Here is a 14,523-nt window from a genome sequence, read left to right as displayed (position 1 = left end):
ATGCAAATAGAATCAGCAGGTTTGATGAACTAAGAAAGGAACTGAGGCTTAAAAATCAATTAAAAAGAGGCCACAAGAAAAATGAGGTCTGGAAAGGAAGTGATTTGCCTGAAGTCACACAATGGTTCCTGGTTCCTGGTGTGCAATACCTGTGGTGAAGAGGGTGACTGTATGCTAAGACGCTTCAGTCGAGTCTGACTCTTTACGCGGACCATATCTCGCCAGGTTCCTCTGTCCATGGGATTCTCCAAGGCAAGAAAACTGGAGTGGGTTGCCATGCCCTCCTCCAGGGGATCTTCCCGATCTAGGGATCAAACCCCTGCTTCTCTAATGTCTCCTGCACTGGCAGATGAGTTCTTTACCACCAATGCCACCTGAAAAGCCCAGCAACACTTATTAAACATCAATAACTAAAACAGAATTGGACAGCTTGTTCCCCTGAGAACTAACAGAGACCAAGCACCACTGGACAACAGGCATGGATTACTCTTAGAATTATGAAGTTAATTTTTACAAGATTATCTAAAGCACATATACAATAGATGCCATACGCTTACGTGATATTACAAATTACTTTCTTAACTTATGAGCCTACTACTCAAATTTCTTTCCTCCTCAAGGTTTCTGCAGAACAAATGAATAATCAGTAGCTTCACCTACTTTACTAATTTTCCTTATGCGTTGACTGGATTTTTCTGATATTCTGTATAATAAAGTGCAACATGTTATAACTGAATCCTGATGCCAAACAACACTCTCCATTCTCTCTGTTCTGCATCGCTGACTCATTCCCATGACCCCAAATTCAGATAAGTGGTTGAATGTGGCTTCATTAAACAGGAAATGACCCAAGCCAAACTCAAGAGAGATATCAATGTTGTCTGGTAGTAGCTTTTCCTAAAATAATGTTTGGTGCTCGTATTTTTAAAAACTGTGCACCACCAACCAATTCTTTCATAACCAAATTTCTCATTTACTATTAAATACTAAGCTCTCCTCCCTGCTGCTGCCGCTGCTGCTAAGTCGCTTCAGTCATGTCCGACTCTGTGCAACCCCAGAGATGGCAGCCCACCAGGCTCCCCGGCCCCTGGGATTCTCCAGGCAAGAGCACTGGAGTGGGTTGCCATTTCCTTCTCCAATGCATGAAAGTGAAAAGTGAAAGTGAAGTCGCTCAGTGGTGTCCGACTCCTAGCGACCCCATGGACTGCAGCCCACCAGGCTCCTCCGTCCATGGGATTTTCCAGGCAAGAGTACTGGAGTGGGGTGCCATTGCCTTCTCCCTCTCCTCCCTAAGGAAACACAAATCTTAAACCGCCAGCTTTGTCAGCTTCTCTCTCTCTCAAAGGTTTCCCCTATGTCAGTGTCTTCTTTTAAACTACAGAAGCAGCACTTTTTTCATCACTAGAAAGGGTACTGGACTTCCCTGGTGGCTCAGACGGTAAAGCAGGAGATCCGGGCTCAATCCCTGGGTCGGGAAGATCTCTGGGAAAAGGCAATGGCACTCCACTCCACTATTCTTGCCTGGAGAATCCCATGGACGGAGAAGCCTGGTAGGCTACAGTCCATGGGGTCGCAAAGAGTCGGACACGACTGAGCGACTTCACTTTCAGAAAGGGTATTAATTCTTAGTGTCTCCCTCTTACTCCCATCCTAGACTGGGTTACCACTGAGTCTTCTATTCGCCTACTCTTTCCAGTTCACAGTGTGAGTACATGGGTGTTTACGTATCACCTGCATGAGACTCTCCTGTGAGACACAGTTCTCTATTTTTAGGCTACAGAAAATGGGGTTACGATGATTTTCTACCACACTACTAGCACGCTGCAATGGTCAGGATACACAACGTCACTGAGAACTTAGTATGGACCAGGAAATATGCCAGACACGTTATATATATTGGCTCTAATTTTCCAACGAGATCAAACTAACATAGGAATTATACCCCCACTTTACAAACCAGAAAACTGAAGCTCAGAAAGATGAAGTGGTTCACCTAGAGATTAGTAGGATTTGGAGTCAGGTCTACGGCAATGGAACCCCTCCCTCTACCCCTCGGTTCCAGCTATGGCCCAGATGTTATCTCAGTGCTCATATTTCTTGGCAGTTAGGCAAGTTAGACCTTAAGAGTTTCATTTCTTTTTTTTAAGAGTTTCATTTTTTATTGCTTACCAATATGAGAAAGGAAGGACAAAAAGGAAATAATTTCTTTTTTTTTTTCCTCTACATATTATTTGCATATGTTCATTATGTCTTCTCCACTGGAATGTAAGCTCCAGTCTCCTTGGACCTCCCCACCACAATAACACAAGTACAAGACGGAAACTCTGTAACTCCACTGCAAATACATTTTCTTCTTTCAAAAACTGACATGAAAGAAAGTTAACCCCCAGAAATCATGGAAGAACACAAGCTCTCAGGATAATTAACAATTCTATCAGTGCATCATCAAGGTCTGATCTTACACACAGCACGGGCTGGGAAGGGCTGCCGTGGTCCCTTGAAAACTCCCTGGTCTCACAGAGACAGACTCACCAGCTCTCGTGTGCTGGACTGTCCCATACACCAAAGTTACAACTTCACTGTGCTCTTGATGAAAGCCCCGATAGTTATGAATTAAAGGAAGAAAAACATTCAAACTGCACTGTCTTGTATTCAAAGCTTTCCATAACTTCTAACTTGACCTCAGCCAAATCCACCATTCCTCCCTAACATAAGACAACATCCTTTAGAGACAAAACAGCAAAGAAGTTAAGAGTAAGTGCTGCAACACCAGAAAGCCCAGGTTCAAATCCCAACTCCACTCCTCACATAAACTGTGGGTTTTGGTGTAAACTAATTAGGCCTCTATTTCCTAACTTGTTAAATGAGGGTAAAAACAGTTAAGTAGCTCAGGGACTGGGCTGAGGACTAACAATATAGGCAAAATGCTTACAACAGTTCCTGGCACCCAGTAAATACTCAGCGTTAGCTGCTAGTATTACTATTATAACTGAATCTAAACATAAATAGTCAAAACCTACAGTTACCAAGAAACCTTTGCTACATGTTTGGTTTTTGCATCTGCTAGTCTCCTTTCCTGAAACAAATTTTCCTAATGTTTGCCTCCTGTCTAAATCCCAACTGTTTCTCCAAGTTCATATCTTACAATGATTTAGAAAGAGTTCATTTCCACTTACATTCTAGCTTACACTATAGTGTAAGTATAAGTATAGAAGATACTTAATAAGTAGAAATTGCTATTATAATGTTAATGCTCTCATCTTCTTTCTCATCTCACTTGAAACATTATTGTTTCCAGAGCTAACACCTTCATCTCTTCTCATTCCACTCTTCTCCAGAATGACATTCCCTAGTTGTCAGCCCCTCTTTCTTGATAATATTCAATCTCTCCTTCATTCACTGGATTCAACTCCATAAGTGAAAAGTGTTAGTTGCTCAGTTGTGTCCCACTCTTTGTGACCCAATGACTGTAGCCCACCAGGCTCCTCTGTCCATGAAATTCTCCAGGCAAGAACACAGGAGTGGGAAGCCACTTCCTTCTCCAGGGCATCTTCCTGACCCAGGGACTGAACCCAGGTGTGCTGCATTGCAGGGAGATTCTTTACTGTCTGAGCCACCAGGGAAGCCCTTCAACCCCATCAAAGTCTTCAGTATCCTGAAAAGTTTTACTGGATTCTGCTGCCCCTTGGTACAACACTCTACATTTTGACTCTCACTTCCTTGACATGCTCCTAAAAGAACAGTCTATAGACGTTATGTCAGTTTCCTCATCCTCACTCTTTAACCTCCTGAAGCTGGTATTGAAGGTCAATAGTTAGCTCCAAATCCAATGAACTCTTCTTAGCCTTCTTCAGACTTTATCACTCCAGTTACATTTCTCACTGACATTTGTTTTTCCTTTAGTTTCCATGAATTCCTTCTTTGAGGTTCCTTCTCTCCCTCTGATCAAGACTCTGGTGTACTTTGCTTGAATCATATTTCACTGATGCTATTTCCTCTCCCTTCCCCCAACCCCTGGAGATGTCCAAAGTTCAAGATTTTGCCTGAGGTTCTCTTCCAACACAGTTTCTATAAACAATTCATTCACTTGCATGGATCTGCCTCACTGCCACAGAAAACCCAACCGAAAGCCAGCTCGACCTCACTCCTAGGCTTCAGGCTTTTATGCCCAGTGGACTGTGGGCCATCTCTACTCAAGACACAGCAACATCTCTTCACGTTCGACACTCAAAATCACATCATTATCCCCTACCAAAGATATTTTCCCTTTCTCTTATATCCTTTGTGTCTATCAACAGGAACATTTCCTTCTTAATCAAACAATTGAGAAAACTGCCATGTTCTCAGATTCCAAACTCTCCTTCATTCCTACCAACCCAAGGAATAAATCCCAGAAAATTTTCCTTTATAAACAGCTTCAAACTGTTCTGTCTTTCCATGTGTGTGTGTGTGCTCAGTCAGATCCGACTCTTTGTGACCCCATGGACAGTAAACTCCTCTGTCCATGGAAATTTCCAGGTGAGAATACTGGAGTGAGTTGCCATTTTCCACTCCAGGGGATCTTCCTGACCCAGGGGTTGAATCCATGTCTCTTGAGTCTCCTGCATTGGCAGGTGGATTCTTTACCACTGTACTACCTGGGAAGCCCTATCTTTCCACCCTTATTGCTAAAGCTACTGATTGCTTATCCACGACATTCATCCTTTATTTAAACTTCCTAGAGTATCACTTTTGTCATATCACTCTTTTATTCAAAACCACAACAGACCTCGACATCTATATGGTTAGCTAATTCTGAAGAAGGATCCTTAAGGTCCTCCACAAACTACTTCTGTCCATATCATCTCCCAGAGGAAACTCTGCTCTCTGCTGATAGACTGACACAGTCTAATTCATTCCCACATCCACGTCTGGTTCACAGCAGGATCTCAATAATGCTAGTCAGGGGACCACATTCAAACCGCAACATTTCTGAAAGTGAAACAAGGCACTAAAAAATCATTAAAATTATACGATCTCAAAAAGACCTTATTTACTGACCAACAAAGTATTGATCGTCAAATTGGTTTTACTGTATCAGAGAATACATTCTCAAAACTGAAATTATCTAATTAAAATAAATTTAATTAAAAAAAACTGAAATTATTTCTTGAAAAATGTATTAAAGTAAAAAATTTTAAATGTTGATTATCTGAACATTTAAAAATCACAAAAGGATTCTTCCCTGTTGGTCCAATGGCTTGGACTCTGCATTCCCCATGCAGGGGGCCTGGGTTCAATCCCTGATGAGGGAATGAGATCCCATATGCTGCAGGTAAGAATTCGCATGCTACACCTGAAGATCCTGCATGCTGCAAGGAAGATCTAAGATCGCATGTGCCACAATTAAGACCCAGCACAGCTAGCTAAATAAATTTTAAAAGTGCAGTAACTAAAAACTGGTCACAATTTGTTAAGTGTCTGACTAAAGTTGAGAAGGTGACAGACACCTCCCTGTGCAGACATCATGGATATGTTCAAATAATGTGTGTGTGTGTGTGTGTGTGTGTGTGTGTGTGTGTGTAAATGACAACAGTTTTTATTTCCATTGGTAGAAGCTTGTCTGACCATATTATACCCACCACTACAACCTTCTCCCAGTATATTTCTGCTCCATTGGTTTTCTTAATTCAGAAAGAACATTACTTTTACCATCCTGCCATGATCCACCAAAATTTGTATCCTTATTATTACCCTGTAAGTACCTTTATCTTCGATATTTAACATTTTAACTGAGTTTATAATAGCATTCAGAATAATGTCAGATGTTTCACCTTTGATGTGGCACATTACCAAAAATTTTATGTTGAATCCACTAATCAGGTGAAAAGATGACTAGTGAGAACCAAATTAATGAATTTTCTATTTGAAGCATCTGATGTCACTGATATAAAACTGGCAAAGTCAACTGTTAATGAACTACTTCTGCTAAAAGAGCTAGCACATTAACAGCTATGATCTTATTTTTCATACACACACGAGAATATCTGGTATCAACTAATTTTCTAAACTAATGTTGCTCATTTTCATTTGCACTAGGAAAAAAGTCTAGTCTCACAGAATAACATGAAAATGCACCTCCTACAGCTGTGTATTAAGTTGTCATCTTTGGACATGCTCCCTATTAAAACGACGACAACAAAAACTACCCCCCCGCCCCCCACTGCCTGCACCACGGCGCTTGCCAGATCTCAGTTCTCTGACCAAGGCCTGAGGCCCAGCGGTGGAACTGTGGAGTCCTGGAATTCCTGAAAAAACTAACTTTTGACATAAATGCTAATGTTTCCTCCGAAGACGTGAGTTTTTGGTTTTCATGTGATTGGTGAAATGATTACGGCCCCTGAGGTGGAATGTAATTATATCAACTACATTTTGTGCAAGTTACACATTTCCTCTCTTGACAAGTAAAAATTAAGTTCTTAATTATTCTCTAAAAACACATGTTTAAAATTTGTTTGCTTTTTGGAAATGATTGCTGCCAAAAGAGTTTATTATAAACTATATAAAAAGTTACCAAGCTATGTAATATGGAAATAGTGGTACATTTAGACCATACAGTAAGTGACCAAACCCTTGTGTCTAGAGAATTCAGACTATCCTTCATGCGCTTTTATTTCTGACAGGACTGCTCTGCCTCCACTCCCTATACGTCTATCCAGTCTACAATTCCCCACATTTCCCACTAATCCTGCCAACTGGTAGCCAGGCAACCTCATGCAGCTCACAGGCCGCAAGCTGGCACAAACGTCTGATGCACAGCAAGGGGCTTACAGAGACACCGCCTCCAACATTTCTCCTATCTCCACCCAAGACCCAAGCAGTCGGCTAGCCTCAGCCTCTCACAGCAGGCATAGTCGGTGTTATCAGCAAGCCTCCTGCACACCGTCCTTGAAAGGGTGACAGTAGTTAAGCTGCATCTGGAAAGGGCTGGGGGAAAAAGAGACAGGCACCTACCGGCCATCTTTCAGATTTTCGCACATCGTAAAGAGGGAGCTCCAGCTACCGCATATCTTGAACACCATACTAGAGGCGGCTATGGCAGCAGATGGAAGCACAAAGTGGATGTCTATGAAAAGCCATTCCAGTTTCCTTTAATGGAACTGTTAAGAACAGCACTTCATCGATTTTTTTTCTGTACATTTTTATGGGGAGGGGCAGCACTGCGCAACATGTGGGATCTTGGTTCCCCTATCAGGGTAGAACCCACTCTCCCCTGTAGTGGAAATGCAGAGTCTTAACCACAAGATCACAAGGGAAGCCCCGCCTCCAAGTACTTCATTTAAACATTTAAAAAATTCAGGTCAAACTGGATGGGCTATCAGGAAAACAGGAAGAGTGGGATAGCCATGGACGCTGGGTAAACTCTCAAATCCTCACCTTTCTTCACACTTATCTCTTATTGTCAAGCCAGTTCCCTCCTGGCACGTCTACTGACTTTGCATCAATCGGTGAACATCCAAGCTAACTTCTGTCCCATCACAGAGACCCCTCACCTCCTCTCTATGGCCACAGTCCTTCTGTCTACACAAGTGTCGTTGTGTGCATATATGTGTGTGTGTATGTATGTAATATCATATAACCTTACAAAGATAACTAGTTAATTGAGGAAGAAAGTTTAAAAATTTTAAAAGGGGAGTGGGGAAAACTGACAAGATGAAAGGAATAAAGTATGAGTGTTGAGGGAGGGAGGGTTGGAGAAGTGACAGGAAGTGACATTCTCCTTTTTCAGGGCTACACAGACTAGCTTGATATCTGAGCAATTTATGTTTACTTTTTGCTTCAAGGTAAGGAGCAATGAGAACAGTAACTACCTAAGAGGAGACCTAAGGATGTTTGCTTTAATTCTGGTCCTGAGTCTATAAAATCCTGCTTGGGAGGTTTTGTGACCACTGGACCACTTCCTCCCACTTTCTTCAGCTTCTAACAGCCCACAATTCCCAGAAGTCTAAGGCTGGATTTTAGAGGTTTCAGAAGTTATTTGGGAAAATGAAATAGATAGGCTTTAAGTGAATGACAGTGAGCAATCTTAAAAGCTCAAGTGCAAATGGAACACACACCTGCCGGTTCTCAAACAAATGCACCACAGACAAATTCATTGAGTTTCGCGGACCATCGCTGATATAAAACCAAACACTCCTATTTTTATACTAATTTGATTTCAGGAAGCCATTAAAATACACAAAAGCCATTCAATTATCACTCTCATTTTGCCTGAGTTTTGTTATTAAACCTATTTCCTGGATATGTCTGAAAAGGTGGGAAAGAATTTTTTAATTCTATTTTCCTATTTTCCCTCATTCTGGGACTTTGAGGAGACAACAGCACGTAAGAGCTCTCCTTCTGCAAAGACAGTTCAAACTCGCGTCACAAGTAGTGTCTGCGGCCCTTCAGCTTGCATCCTGTACTAGTTACGTACAACTGCAGCTTCAAACGCCTGCATGTCTGGCACGGCCTACAGACTGCCTGAATTGGATCCACATGACAAACTGCAAGATACCTTCACATCATATCTATTTGTACTGTGATGCTGCTTGCTAAATAATTAACTTAAAATTATACAATGAGACCATCAAGCCCTGTCAAGTCCTCCTCTGCAAATTCCCTTACGTCATCCCTTCTTTCTGACTGCCCCTCCCAAACTGATAACTGTCCTTCTAGACCATCACTACAGTCTCCTGAGCCTGCCCTAATCCAGGATCTCCTGTGGCCAGTGTGGCCAAAACAATATTCCAAAATCACCTCCACACACCCAAATTCCTTCATTCGAAAGTAAGCCAAACACAAATCAAACCTTCAATGGCTCCCTATTTGCCACATAAAATCCAAAGAGTTTAGCCTCACATTCAAGACCTTCTGTAATTTGGCTCCAGTCTAGCTTTCCTACTGGAACTGCCCTATTTCCTTTCACTCAAAAAAACTAGCCTATTCACAAATATTCTGTTCCCCCAACACACACACACAGACATACACCCACACACACAGAGGTAAGCACGCACATCTTCTCTGTTTCTGGGGCTGGGCTCATATTGTTCATCGCCTGGAAGACCCTTATCACTGCCCTTTCCTTTGGCCTATTCAAATGTTATGTGTCCTTCAAAGTCAAAGTCACCAACCTCCATTGTCTACCAAAGGCAGAAATGGTCTCCTTAGACTCTATAAAACTTGCACCTCACAAATGACTCTGGGCCTTTCTATGATTCCTCGTATTGTTGGCTAGCTTTGTCCTTGTCCATTTCACTAGACTGTAGCCGTCTTGGTACAAATCAGACCACTTGGTGATCTGCTGCTACTGCCTCCTCCTCTGGTTCAGCGCCATGTGTACAGTGGACAGTGAATGTATACTTGATTGAATAACTGGTCGGAGACATTATTTACTCACTCATTCAATAATTATTTAGTAAAGACCCAGTATGTGCTAGGCAGTATTAGAAGCACTAGGAACATATAAATGAAACAAACATAAAAATTTCTGCCTTCATGGATTTTATATTGCAAGGGAGGAAGAATAGAATTTTTTAAAAAGTAAGCTATATATAATATTAGAAGGTGCTAAGTGCTGTGGGGAAAAATAAAGCAGGGAAGGAGAAGGAACGTAAGGAAGGGTGGAAGGCGGCAGTGAGATTTTAAGTAGAATAAACATGGAAGGCCTCTGTGGGAAAGGGACACTGGACCCCAGCTATGAATGAGGTAATGGAGCAAGGTATGCAGATGTCTATCTGGAAGGAGAACATTCCAGGCAGAGGAACAAGTACTAAACCGCAGAGGCAGAAATGTGCCTGGAATGTTCAGGGAAGAACAAAGAGGCCAATGTTGGGTGAGTGAAGTGGGAATGGGAGGAGGACGGTAAAGATGCAACAGGAGCTTGGCTTGGAAAAGCCTCGAGAGCCAGTCAGGGACTTTGGCTGTTACCACAGGCGATGGAGCACAGGAATGACATGTCGAACTCAAATTTGAAAGGATCAACTCAGATGTTCACTGAATACAGGCAGATGGTAATAAGACAGAGGGCTTCCCTGGTGGCTCAGACAGTAAACAATCTGCCTGCAATGCGGGAGAGACAGGTTCAAGCCCTGGGCGGGGAAGAGCCCCTAGAGAAGGAAATGGCTACCCACTCCAGTATTTCTGCCTGGAAAATTCCATGGACAGAGGAGCCTGGCAAGTTATACAGTCCATGGGGTCACAAAGAGTTGGACATTACTGAGCAACTAAGACAGAGGCAAGAAGGCCAGTAAGGAAGTAGCATATTAACTAGGTGAGAGACAATGGGGATTTGACCACAATGGTGGCAGAAAGCAAGTTGTTGTCTGATCCTGGATATATTTGAGGATTTACTGATGGATCAGATCAGAGTATGAGGGAAAGAAAAATCAATGATGACTCCAAGACCAAATCAGCTCAGTTCAGTTGCTCAGTCATGTCCGACTCTTTGAGGCCCCATGAATGGCAAATGCCAGGCCTCCCTGTCCATTACCAACTCCCGGACTTTACCCAAATTCATGTCCATTGAGTCGGTGATGCCAATCTAACCATCTCAGCCTCTGTTGTCCCCTTCTCCTCCTGCCTCCAATCTTTCCCAACATCAGGGTCTTTTCAAATGACTCAGCTCTTCGCATCAGTTGGCCAAAATATTGGAGTTTCAGCTTCAACATCAGTCCTTCCAATGAACACCCAGGACTGATCTCCTTTAGGATGGACTGGCTGGATCTCCTTGCAGTCCAAGGGACTCTCAAGAGTCTTCTCCAACACCACAGTTCAAAAGCATCAATTCTGCGCTCCACTTTCTTTATAGTCCAACTCTCACATCTATACATGATCACTGGAAAAACCATAACCTTGACTAGATGGAATTTTGTTAACAAAATAATGTCTGTGCCTTTTAATATGCTATCTAGGTTGGTCATAACTTTCCTTCCAAGGAGTAAGCATCTTTTAATTTCATGGCTGCAGTCACCATCTGCAGTGATTTTGGAGCCCAAAAAAATAAAGTCAGCCACTGTTTCCACTGTTTCCCCATCTATTTGCCATGAAGTGATGGGACTGGATGCCATGGTCTTCATTTTCTGAATGTTGAGTTTTAAGCCAACTTTTTCACTCTTTTCTTTCATATTCATCAAGAGGCTTTTTAGTTCCTCTTCACTTTCTGACATAAGGGCGGTGTCACCTGCATATCTGAAGTTATTGATATTTCTCCTGGCAATCTTGATTCCAACTTGTGCTTCTTCCAGTCCAGCGTTTCTCATGATGTACTCTGCATAGAGGTTAAATAAGCAGGGTGACAATATACAGCCTTGACGTACTCCTTTCCTATTTGGAACCAGTCTGTTATTCCATGTCCAGTTCTAACTGTTGCTTCCTGACCTGCATACAGATTTCTCAAGAGGCAGGTCAGGTGGTCTGGTATTCCCATCTCTTTCAGAATTTTCCACAGTTGATTGTGATCCACACAGTCAAAGGCTTTGGCATAGTCAATAGAGCAGAAATAGATGTTTTTCTGGAACTCTCTTGCTTTTTCCATGATCCAGCGGATGTTGGCAATTTGATCTCTGGTTTTTCTGCCTTTTCTAAAACCAGCTTGAACATCTGGAAGTTCACGGTTCACGTACTGCTGAAGCCTGGCTTGGAGAATTTTGAGCATTACTTTACTAGCATGTGAGATGAGTGCAATTGTGCGGTAGTTTGAGCATTCTTTGGCATTGCCTTTCTTTGGGACTGGAATGAAACCTGACCTTTTCCAGTCCTGTGGCCACTGCTGCGTTTTCCCAATTTGCTGGCATATTGAGTGCAGCACTTTCACAGCATCATCTTTCAGGATCTGAAATAGCTCCACTGGAATTTCATCACCTCCACTAGCTTTGTTCATACTGATGCTTCCTAAGGCCCACTTGACTTCACATTCCAGGATGTCTGGCTCTAGGTGAGTGATCACACCATCATGATTATCTGGGTTGTGAAGATCTTTTTTGTGTTGTTCTTCTGTGTATTCTTGCTACCTCTTCTGAATATCTTCTGCTTCTGTTAGGTCCATACCATTTCTGTCCTTTATTGAGCCCATCTTTGCATGAAATGTTCCCTTGGTATCTCTAATTTTCTTGAAGAGATCTCTAGTCTTTCCTATTCTATTGTTTTCCTCTATTTCTTTGCATTGATCGCTGAGGAAGGTTTTCTTATCTCTCCTTGCTATTCTTTGGAACTCTGCATTCAAATGGGTATATCTTTCCTTTTCTCCTTTGCTTTTCGCTTCTCTTCTTTTCACAGCTATTTGTAATGGGATGTCATTTATAGGGATGGCAGTGGTCTTGAGAGAAAAAGCTAGGATGATATTTTATATTAGAAATGTTAAGTCAGAGGAACAAAAAGGGCGACTGAGGAAGCTGTAAGATACAGCAATCTAGAATTCCAGGGAGAGGACAGGACTGAAAATCAACTTCTGGGAGTTATCTGCATAGACAGTGTATTTAAAGCTATGGGACTAGATGAGATCAAGGGAGGAAGTGTAGACAGAAATAAAGCTCAAGGACTAAGACCTAGGAACCAGCTGCTGCTGCTGCTGCTAAGTCACTTCAGTCGTGTCCGACTCTGTGCGACCCCACAGACGGCAGCCCACCAGGCTCCCCCATCCCTGGGATTCTCCAGGCAAGAACACTGGAGTGGGCTGCCATGAACCAGCAAACAACAACAAAAAAAAGAGAAGGCACAGCCAGTGAGGCAGGAGGACAATGTTAAGGGTGGATGTTAAGCAGAGGCTACGTGCTCAGAAAATAATTCATGTGTGTGAGGTAGGCGGCACTGATTAACTCAGATGACGGAGACTAACTGAGGGAATTTATTCTCCCCACCTCTTATGGCAGCTGTGGCTGAGTAAACTTTAAGCAGATAAGCAAAGATATGATACAGTTTTCCATAAAAGTAAAATTTTAATAACACAATAATGAGTTCTAGTTTGTACCAAAATAAAAGAGTCCAGTGATAATCAAGTTCGTGCAGGGTTTTTCAGCCTTGGCAGCCCCACTGGCATGTTAGCCTGAATACTTCTTTATTGTAGGGGGCTGTGCTAAGCATTATGGGATGTTTAACAGCATCCCTGGTCCCTGCCCACTAGATGTCAGCAGTGCACCCCTTCACCTCCCACTGCCAAAGGACCCGGGGTCAAAATTGTCCCCAGTTGAGAACCTCCAAGTTAGAGCAAGCTGGCAACAAAAACCAACTCCATGTTAAGCGTCCCTGCTGAGAAATGCAACTGCCACTCACTGCTGGTGCCCTATACCTGTCTTCCTCTCTTCTCCAGGCTCTCACCAGCTCACAAACTAGGAAGAGTCGCATTGTATTCACTATCTAGAGTGAAGGAAGTAAGCAATTAGTGCAACCTGTCATAAAAAAATGTTTCCTGATTTTTTTTCAATGAAAAAGATATGCCCTGAGGCAATTCTCTGGTTGTCCAGGGATCAGGACTCCGCACTTTCACTGCCATGGCTTGGGGTTCAATACCTGGTCAGAGGACTAAGATCCTGCAAGCTTCACGGTACAGCAAAAAAAAAAAAAAAACCAGTGTGCTCATCTGTTGGATGGTTCCTGCCAAAAGATATGCCTCGGGTCTGCCCACTTCAAAAGCCACCGTTTCTGCACAACCTCATTCATCACAGCACTATTCCCAACGGTCAGGAGGGAGGAACACCCAGCGGCCATCAACAAACGAATGGATAAAAACTGGTGCGGACATACAATGGAGTGTTATTCAGCCTTCAAAGAAAGAAAAGTCTGGCACATGATACAACATGGATGTACCATGAGGATATGACACTAAGTGAAATCTGCTAGTCACAACAGGACAAATACCGTATGACTCCACTCATACGAGGTTCTCAGAAGGGCCAAATTCAGAGAGACAGAAAGCAGAGTGGTTCTCAGGGGCTGGAGTTATGAGAGAACTGGGAGCTTTTGTTTACTGGGTACAGAGTTTCAGTTCTGCAGGATGAAAAAAGTTGTAGAGATGGGTACAGTTGCAATAGCTACACAACAAGTGAATGTACTTCACGCTACTGAACTGTACACTTAGAAATGGTTAAGATGGTAAATTTTATGCTACAGGCTTTTTACCACTTAAAAAAAAAGAGCGTACATTCATTCTGGAGTCAGACTGGGTCCAAATACTGGCAAAATACCCAATGAGGCACTGGCTCATTGTAATTGCTCAGTAAACATGAGCAGCTGACTACTGCTGTTCAGTCACCGAGTCATGTCTAACCCTTTTCGATCCCATGGACTGCAGCACACCAGGCTTCCCTGTCCTTCACTATCTCTCAGACTTTGCACAACTCATGTCCATTGATTCGGTGATGCCATCCAACCATCTCATACTCTGTCGTCCCCTTCTCCTCCTGTCTTCAATCTTTCCCAGCATCAGGGTCTTTTCCAATGAGTCAGCCCTTTGCATCAGGTGGCCAAAGTAGTGGAGCTTCAGCTTTAGCATCTGTCTTTCCAATGAAT

General features: G+C 42.8%; 1 protein-coding gene across 3 annotated transcripts in view; it reads right to left on the bottom strand.

Moving 5' to 3' along the window:
• The window catches only part of TTC27 (tetratricopeptide repeat domain 27), a 185,491-nt gene that overhangs the window by 45,150 nt on the left and 125,818 nt on the right, over positions 1–14,523 (bottom strand). The window lies entirely within an intron of this gene.

The sequence above is a fragment of the Bos indicus genome, chromosome 11, assembly GCF_029378745.1.
Source record: "Bos indicus isolate NIAB-ARS_2022 breed Sahiwal x Tharparkar chromosome 11, NIAB-ARS_B.indTharparkar_mat_pri_1.0, whole genome shotgun sequence".
NCBI lineage: Eukaryota > Metazoa > Chordata > Mammalia > Artiodactyla > Bovidae > Bos > Bos indicus.
The sequence above is the reverse complement of the archived record's forward strand: the minus strand, read 5'-3'. Positions and strand labels throughout refer to the sequence as shown.